The 9,731-nt window shown below is 44.4% G+C and overlaps 1 long non-coding RNA gene across 14 annotated transcripts in view; it reads right to left on the bottom strand.

Annotated features, from left to right (window-relative positions):
• Positions 1-7,154: 7,154 nt before the first annotated feature.
• The window catches only part of LOC138833409 (uncharacterized), a 44,423-nt gene continuing 41,846 nt past the window's right edge, over positions 7,155-9,731 (bottom strand). For 12 of the 14 annotated variants that reach the window (XR_011373885.1, XR_011373886.1, XR_011373893.1 and 9 more), the window contains one exon: positions 7,370-9,224. This is a non-coding gene — a long non-coding RNA (uncharacterized lncRNA). Of the gene's footprint in view, positions 7,271-7,369; positions 9,225-9,731 lie in introns of those variants that run through there. The other 2 variants (XR_011373892.1, XR_011373895.1) reach the window with 1 other exon arrangement.

Below are 9,731 nucleotides of genomic sequence, written 5' to 3'. Positions count from 1 at the left end.
GCCTTTTGTTTTCAACATTTTGACTCTTAGATCTTAGATCTGTCATTCCTTCAGAGAGAGAGAGATCGTATTCCATTCCATTGCAACCTCTAAAATACTACACAGAATGCCACATTCATCTCAGTCACAACATCTTATCACATCTTCACAGGAAAAATGACTTCATGAAGTCTAATTTGCTTCAAGTTCTATTTGAACTGTGTGTGTTTGTGTGTATGACTCCTGGGGCTTGAACTAAGGGCCTAGGCACTGTCCCTTAGCTTTTTCACTCAAAGCTCAGTACTCTACAACTTGAGCCATATGCCTCACATCTGCAGGAGTATTTTGGAGTATTTTTGGTGATTCATTGAGAAATAAAATTCTTACAGACTCTCCTACCTGGGCTGGCTTTGAACTGTGATCTTCAGATCTAAGCCTCCTGAGTAGCTAGGATTACAGGTGTGAGCCACTAGCACCTGGCTCTGGCCCCATTTGAACTAATTCTGTCTAAGAGAGAGAGAGAGAGAGAGAGAGAGAGAGAGAGAGAGAGAGAGACAGAGACAGAGACAGAGACAGAGACAGAGACAGAGACAGAGACAGAGAGACAGAGAGACAGAGAGACAGAGAGAGACAGAGAGAGACAGAGAGAGACAGAGAGACAGAGAGAGGGACGGACAGACAGACAGACAGACAGACAGACAGACAGAGATAGAAGGAAAGACAGAGATAGAGACAAAGATAAAGAGAGAGAGAATGACTTCTCTTTGGCTCCACTGAGCCTTCTTGGGTTAGAAGCAAAGTTTTCCCTTTTTGTTTTGATTTTGGTTTCTGAGGAGTTAGCAGTAGGTCTAATTAATGTCATCAAAAGGAGAGCATTTAATTAACTAAATAACATATTGAGTCTAATGAGAACATACTTCAGCACCCACTAGGTGGTAATGGTCTCTGAGACTAATTCCCAGGAGGCCTGTGATTGGATACAGAGAAATCTCTGTCCACCAGTGTCAGCGATCCCCCTAGAGTTGCCAGAAATGGGGCAGCCATGGTGCCATGCAGGCAGAAGAGGTCTTGGCTTTGCAGTCTCCATCTGGAGAGGGCAGTAGGGGTGATGGTGGCTTCACTTGGAAACCCACAGGCATGTGAAAATGAGCTTTGCTTTTCAAAAGCTCTTTCTATTCCTTGGTGTTTTCCAGTCCCCACTGAAGTCTGACCATGACCTGGTAAGGATGGGGCTGTCTGTCTGAAAGCTGTGATTGCCCACTTCATTCCCTTTGTTGCTGCTGAGTGTGTGGATGTGGGTGCCCTCTGCTGGACACTAGCGGATCAACACCCACGTTTCTTCAGACCCCAAAGCCCTTTTACCAGCTGGGATTAAACCTTCTGAATGAGAACTTTTAGGGGGCTTAAATAGGAACTACCATGATTCATTCATTAAAAGAAAAAAAAGAACAAATGATAAGGAACCTCAGATCTTTTCAGTCACAAACAGACCCCCTGAAAGGATATCCCAAAGAAATGAACTCTGTGTCTGGGGAATGATATGCATCTGTTCTCCCTGCGTTCACGTGTTTACTGAGAACTCCATCTTGGTCTCTCATTTTGTTTCCCCACAGATGTGAGAATATTTTCCTATAAAGTGATCCTGACCCATACTTTGGAGTCCTGGGTCCTGGGTTTGACTTTGTTATGTAAAAGCTGTGTATAGGGTTGTTGTTGTTACTATTATTTGCAAAAGAAGAAAGGGGTTTGTTTGGGATCTTCAGAATTGCAATTCAGGACACTAACATCTGCATATCTCTACAGCCATTTTCTGCAGAAAGCAGGAATGTGGGGGTGGAGCCTCTATTGAGCAGCTGGTGTTGGTTTCTTGCTAGGTGAGGGAAGCTGGTTCATGGGAAATCTTCTATAGGAGTTGGGTGGAGAGACTGTGTGACAGGAGCCATATTACTAATTGGAAGGAAACTCAAGAATGCAGATACATAGTCCAAGGGCCAGAAAAGTACGTAAAAAGAAAGCCTTGGAAGGCATTTTGAGTCATCTTGGCAGCCAGTCTTGTTCTAGATGAGAACGCAGAGGTGGCCCGAATTTACCTTCCCATCAGTGGCTGGTGTTCTGCCTAAGACCTGCTTCACAATGGTCTCCTGATTCCCTTTGGGAAAATCCTCTTCCAATGACATCTTCTCCATGAGCCCATGACTCGTGTCTGTCATCTGAGCTACTCAGGAGGCTGAGATGTGAGGATTGTAGTTCAAAGCCAGTGTAGGGCAAGAAAGTCTGAGAGACTTAAAAATCTCTAATGAATCACCCAGAAAGCCAGAAGTGGAGCTGTGTGGCTCGTGGAGCTAGTGGTAGAGCACAAGCTTTGAGTGAAAAAGCTGAGACACAACATCCAGGTCCTGAGTTCAAGCCTCAGTACTGACACCAAAAAAATTTTAAGGTGATTTTATCATGATTTTTTTCCTATTTTCCTCAAATTGAAGCATCTCTCTGAACACCTGTTTCCTTTTCTCAAGTGTCTCATGGGAGGAACTCTGCTGATGATTTACTTTTCCCAGATTTCCCCGTTATGATGGTGCCATAAAAGCAGCCTTGGTGCTAGCCATCTTCTCAAGCATCTCACATCGAATAGTTCACTGTTGTTATCTCAGGCCCAACTTCTAGCCAATGTGAGGTGGAGGAGCAGAGGGAGGAAAGCCAGGGCTCTCCACCTGTCTGTGTCAGTGTCTTTGGTTGACAACATGCTGGTTTGAGAGATCTCAAGCATTTGAAGTAGGGAAAAAGTTCAGCATCATGTCTGACTGATAGAAGGTGCTCAGTCAGTAAAATGTCTTATTCCTTCTAGGACTGGCCATGTGGATTCACTGGAAGGCATTGCCAGCGGTTCTGTCAAGAGTTCTAGAATAAAGTTCATTTTCAACAGTGTCTTGCACAAATAGACACTGTAGAACATCCAAAGTCTTCTAATTAAATATGGAAGTGTGCCCTCCTTCCAGGGAAGGGGATTCTGAGTGAGAGGGAGGGGTGCAGAGAGTTCTGGGAGATTGTTTGAGTGACTGATGCTTAGGCTTCAAGCTATGGCACACAGGTGGCAAGGAGTCTGGTGCTAGCAGATGGGCAGCTTTCAGTGCAGGGTGTAGCTGATTCCTGCATGGACTGAGGGGGCCCTGACTGGATACAGAACGAGGCCATTTTCTCCTTCCAGTTCTCTGTATGGCGTGTTTCTTTATAACTGGGATGCAAAGGCTGACAATTCTGCCCGCCCCACCAGTGATAGCTGTTCCTAGCATGCATGTGCACACAGACATGCCCACCGTCAACATTTTCAGTATTCCATTCACCTTAGTATTGTCACCAGGGAACACAGTGTGGCTCCCAGCCATGGCAAAAATGAACATTGAGGGCTGGGAAGGTGGCTCAGTGATAGAGTGCTTGCCTGAGGCCCTGGGTTTGATTCCTCAGCACCACATAAGCAAAAAGAAAAAAGCTGGAAGTGGTGCTGTGGGGCAAGTGGTAAAGTGCTAGCCTTGAGCTGAAGAGCTAAGGGACAGTGCCCAGGCCCAGAGTTCAGGTCCCACGACAGGACTTCCCCCCCCTAAAAAATGAACATTGAGCCTGGTTGTCAGGGTCGCCTGGAGGAGGGGTGTGTGGCTTTTAAATGGAAGGTTGGGGTGGGGGAAATCACTTGGGGAAAAAATGGCAAGATGTTGGTTATGGGGACTGAAAGGAGGTACCCATCGCCTGGACAGGGGGGATGGGGAAAGAGAGCTACCTCTCCACATCAGGGAATTGTCTGTGGGCAAGGAAAGCTTCTGTCCCTTCTGCTCCCTGAGGGTACAAAGAGGCTCCCGATGACTTCCCTCTTCCTCCTTTTGTGGGTGCCCCAGTATTGGGGCTTGAACTCAGTGCCTAGGTGTTATCCTTTAGATTTTCCTGTGCTCCAGGCAGCTGGTGCCTTACCATTTGAGCCAAAGCTCCGCTTTCAGATATATATATACACATATGTATTTATATCTGTATATATGTGTATATACATATGTACAAATACATGTATATGTATATATACAGATATATATTCAAATATATATTATGAAAACTTTATTTATTTAATATATTTTTGTAAAGATACTGTACAGAGGGTTACAGTTACATGAGTAAGGTAATGAGTACATTTCCCATGGAAGCATTGTTACTTCCTCCTCTGTTTTTCCCATACCATCCCTTCCCTCCCTACCGGCCCACTCCTCCCACCCCCCCCAGAAGTTGTAAACTTCATTTTCAACACAATTTCTTGTACACCTCATTGTCACAATGGGTCAACCTGTATCTTTATTTCAGCATTTTGTTATTTCCCTTCCCTTCCCCAAATTAGAAAATTGTATATACAAGATGCAGGGCACTACAATCAATGAACCAGGGGTTATACCAATGGGGAAAGAACAGACAAAACAAACAAAAAAATCACATAGTACATTATACATACATTAAAATAACAGCAAGAAAGATAAAACCTCTTGTTTCCCTATCTTGGGGGGGGGGAGGCGGAGTTAATTTCACTTAGCATCATATTATATGGTCATATGACAGGCTTTTTTCTAACCTGGGCTTTGAACTAAGATCATCAGATCTCAGCTCAGATTAAAAGTGTGAGCCACCCATGCTTGGCTTTGCTCAGAATTTTTATCCCAAGGGTCTTCTGCCAGCTCTCATTTGTCTGGGGGAGGAGGAGACACCAGTGGGAAAAGGAATGTGAGCTTTTGGTGGAGGGGGCTAGTGAAGCTAGAACTTTCTGGAAGATGGAGTTCTTTATCTCCATCAGGGCTTCAATGCTTTGGACTTCCAGTATCCACAATCACTTTTTGGGGGGGCTGTAAGTGGGGATTGAACTCAGGGCCTGGATATTGATCTTTAGGCTAGCACTCTACTACATGAGCCATAGCTCCACTCCCATCATTTTGGTGTAAATTGGAGATAAGAGTCTTATAAATTTTCCTGCTTAGGCTAGCTTTGAACCTTGAGCCTCAGATCTCAGTTTCCTGAGTAGCTTGGATTACAGGCCTGAGCCACCAGTGCCCAGCTTACAATGACTGTTTAGTGAGAGGTAGCTATAGGCAGCCTGTAGGTAGATGACTTGTTAGATGGGTTTGGTTTAGTACCAGCGAATTGTTCCTGGAACTTAAGCTTGGAGCTTGGGTGCTGTCCCTGAGTTTTTGTGCTCCGGGCTGCTGCTCTATCACTTGAGCCTCAAGTCTACCTCCAGCCTTTTGGTTAATTGGAGATGAGAGTCTCATGAATTTTCAGGATGGCTTTGAATCATGGTCCTCAGATCTCAGCCTCCTGAGTAGCTAGGATTACAGGCATGAGCCACTGGTGCCTGACTTAAAAATGAGATATTTTCACATGCAATTCACATGTGTTTCTGGCTCCTCTGGGACACCAGATTTTTTTGATAACATTGGTCTTTTTTTGCCAGTCCTGGGGCTTGAACTTAGGACACTGTCCCTGAGCTTCTTTTGATCAAGGCTAGCATGCTACCACTTGAGCCATGGCACCACTTCCGGCTTTTCTATTTATGTGGTACTGAGGAATTGAACCCAGGACTTCATGCATGATAGGCAAGCACTCTATCATTAAGTCACATTTCAAGCCAATATTGATCCTTATACGTCTTCAGTAGTATACTATGAGAAATTGGTTTGTGTGTGTGTGTGTTTGTGCATGCATGCATGTGTGTGCATATGTGTGTGTACATATGAATGAGTATACACCTTGCTTTGCACTTGCCCAGAGCTCTCTAGTTCCAGACCTCTTGACCTGTCTAGCCATTTTAATACTTGATGGCCCAATCATTTATGACACCTGATCCAGGCAATCATTTAACCTTAGAAGTAAGTACATGAGGCCCAGATAAGGTGTGTGACTTTATCAGAGTCACACAGCCTCCTCCACAGACAGAGTAGGCATTGTTTACATAATATGAAGTGGCCCTGTGGCTCAAGTGGTAGAGTGCCAACTTTGAGCAAAAGAAACAAAAAGTGCAAGATCCTGAGTTCAAATCCTAGTACTGACACAAAAGACAAGGCTTTCTCTGCATCTCTATGTTATGGCATCTCATTTACCTCAGAGATGATCGTTGTTAAGATTCCTGAGTGCTTACTTCAACATTTTATTTGGATGAATCTAATAAATTCTTTCTCCCCCAGTATTTTAACACAACAGTAATTAGGCCACTCATGGTGTGTGCAGACCTCTTCAATTTTTGCTTAACATTTTTGCTTTCATTTCAGCACACAGGACTCTTTCATTTATCTCTTTTTTTGGCCGGTTGTGGGGCTTGAACTCTGGGCCTGAACACTGTCCCTCAGCATTTCAGCTCAAGCCAAGTGCTCTACCACTTGAGCCACAGTGCCACTTCTGGTTTTCTGGTGGTTTATGGAAGATATGCCAGCCTAGGCTGGCTCTGAACTGTGACCCTCAGATCTCAGCTTCCTGAGTAGCTAGGATTACAGGTGTGAGGCACTGGCACCTGGCTTTATTTATCTTTGATGGTTGCTTATGACAGATGAACGTAGGCTATTAGTCAGGACCAACAAAGTTAATCCACTAAGAAGCACAGACAAGAAACTTCTTAGATTTTGTGGATCCTAGGATCTCTGGACCTACTCTTCTTCCTTCCTCTTCTTTTGAACACTGCTTTAACAATGCAAGGATTATCACTAGCTCACACCAACAGTCTGATGGGGCTACTACCTCTGGTCTCAAATCACAGCTCATTTACTCAGGCCTAAGGTAGAAAAAACAAAATGTATCTACCAGACACTTTGGGGACACATTTCAAGCAAAATCGTGACCAGTCTTGCCTCAACCTTTGCATCTATGAGTAAGAGAAGAAATCATGTGGAGACAGTGATTCACAGACTCCGGGCTATTCAGTGGGTACAGCAGAGCTGCTGGAAGCTCTTCAGTCATTCCTTCAGAGAGCTCTGTCCATTGTGATGAAGATTTGTCCCCTGCTAGAGGCTTACCTGGAACTTGTCTTGGAATACAAAATTGGAAAGACTCACCATTTTCTCAATTTGAGAGAGAGGCTCAGAGCATAGCCGCACCCCTCCCCCCAATGCTGCTTTATCACTTTCCTCCTTTTTTTTTTTTTGGTACCACTTCTGTTGTTCACAGTCTTTGGTGATAGCCCTGCTACCCACACTTTTAGGGCCAGTGAGTGGATCCATGTGGAATGGAGGGGAAAGGAGTTGTTTCATCACTTTGGAGGCTTCTGGCTACCATGAACAGAACCCTGTGGCACAAATGAATTTAAATAAACAACATCAGATATATACCACGTGCAGGTACAGAAGGAGGGATGTGTCAAGATAAGACGCAGACAGTAGCTGGGTGGGGATGCATCATGGTTTATTTTGGCATATCTATTCAACATATTAAGTCCATCTTTGGGAATAAGATGGTGGCCTTGCTCTAGGAGACATTGTCTGCTGTTGCTTCACAGAGACAGGAAACTTCTCCCCTCCTCCCTTACACCCTTGACATGCATTCCCTCATTCGCCAGAACTGCATCACCTGGCCAATTGCTGAGCCAATCATTGATAAGAGGAATTTAGAAAACAAGCCCTGGCTGAGAAAAATTCTCTGGGGTTGAACAGATAGCTGTTTGGGCTGCCACTGCCCTTTTTAAAAATTCACTGTGTATTTTTGTTTGTCAAGCAGATCACATCTGGGACACTGGCAGAGAGGAAAGTGGGTAGAACTTTTCTTCTTCAGGGGAGAGATAGGGAGAGTTCTTTCTCTGCAAATCCCTTATCTGAGCAAACCTAGGTCCTGGGAATGAATGGACTCGGAGGAAGGCATTAGAGTGACAGGGAGGAAGAGGAAGAGGTGTAGCTTCAGAGTGAAGCCCGCCTCCTACTTCCTTTTCCATCTTTCTTTACTTTTTCTTCTTCTAAAGTTTCTGTTCTCTGCAGAGACCCAAGCATCCAGAATAGAAGCTCCCAATAGATTTATCTACTCATTTATCCTTCTCTGGGAACAATTGCTTTGTTAGCAGTGAAAAGATTTTTTCACCCAATCTTTGTTTTCACCCTTGTGGGCTTTCTGCTTATTATTGGTTGTTTTTTTTGTTGTTTTGTTTTGTTTTCTTGCTTTTCCTTTTTGTACCAGTCCTGGACACTGTCTCTGAATTATTTTTTGCTCAAGGCTGGCACTCTACCACTTGAGTCACAGCTCCAATTCTGGTGGTTTCTTTTGTTAAATTTTTTGGGGGGGTCCGGTCATGGGGCCTGAACTCTGGGCCTGGGTGCTGTCCCTCAGCTCTTCAGCTCAAGGCTAGCGCTCTACCACTTGAGCCACAGTGCCACTTTCTGGCTTTTTTTCTTTTTGCTTATGTTGTGCTTAGGAATTGAACCCAGAGCCTCAGGCATGCAAGGCAAGCGCTCTACCACTGAACCACCTTCCCAGCCCTGGTGGTTTCTTTTGGTAGTTAATTAAAAAAGAAGAGTCTCACAGGCTTTCCTACCCAAGCTGGCTTTGAACTGCGATCCTTAGATCTCAGCCTCCTGAGTAGTTAGGATGACAGCGGTGAGCCACAGGCTCCTGGCTCTGCTGATTATATTTTAAGCTTAAAATGGAAAAGCTTCTCTTTGAAATCTTCGCTTATGTGTCAAATGTCACTGGAGAGTTGGAACCAATTTACCATGTGTTTATATCATTTCATTCATTCCCTAATGCATTAATTCATTCATAATCCTGTAATATCATAAGCACAAGTCCAATGCTGGCCCTTCTTTCTTGCCATAGGGGGGATTTGGGCATGCCCTTTGAGGCCAGACTCCCAGGAGAGTCAAATGAAGAAATACCAAGGACTGAGGCAAGTACTGAGAAATATAGTCCCCAAATTCCTTCCATGGAATTTTGCTCCAGAATCCATGCTGCCTAAATCCTGGAATAGGTCACCTGCCTAATCTTGTTTCACAGACAAAGTTGGCACAAGTCAGCTGATGCTTTCTGTTGATCTCTCCTCCACATCTTCAGGAAGGAGACCACATAATTACATGACCAGAAGATCATGTGACCGTGTGACCACACGTCTCTTTCGCTGCTCCAAAGATAGCAGACACGTGGGATGGGGAACCACATTGGTTTCTGCATCAGGCTGACTCATTCCTTCTGTCTCTACTCCTTTCCAGCATCACAAATCTTGAGATAATGTTTGCTTGTTCTTCAGTTTTCTGGTCTACCTAATGGGAACAAAGATAATGTTTACCTCACAGGGTGATTGCAAAGCTAACTCATGGGAAGTCTCTGGTCTAGGCCCTGCCTCTAACAGTGCTCAATACACTGTATTCTTTTTCCTATCTGAAAGTGTATTTTGGTCCCAAACAGTACTATTTTCATAAGCAGAGAAGCATGATCATATGCTGTTGCTGTTCAGAAGGAGGTCATCAGCAAAAGGTTGTTGCTCAGACTGGGTCTCTCTCCTGCTTGGGGGCTCGAGTTGTTTGGTCACCCCATGCCTGTCGCTCCCTCAACATGTTAGAATTGAGCTGCATGTCTCACTTTGAACTATGATTATTGCCAGTAAACACTGGGCATAAACTGCATTGGAAATGATTCTTGAAGAGTTTAGTGGGACAGAAAATACACAAATGCAGAACATAGGCAACTAGACTAAGAGCCTTGACCATTGCCAAATGTAGAGTAGCAAAGAGATCAAGGAGAAAACTCCATGATTATTTCATCCACAT

This window comes from Dipodomys merriami, unplaced genomic scaffold (assembly GCF_024711535.1).
Source record: "Dipodomys merriami isolate MVZ:Mamm:240054 unplaced genomic scaffold, mDipMer1.0.p SCAF_2067, whole genome shotgun sequence".
Lineage (NCBI taxonomy): Eukaryota > Metazoa > Chordata > Mammalia > Rodentia > Heteromyidae > Dipodomys > Dipodomys merriami.
Note: the sequence above shows the minus strand (reverse complement) of the source record. Positions and strands in the feature narration are given on the sequence as shown.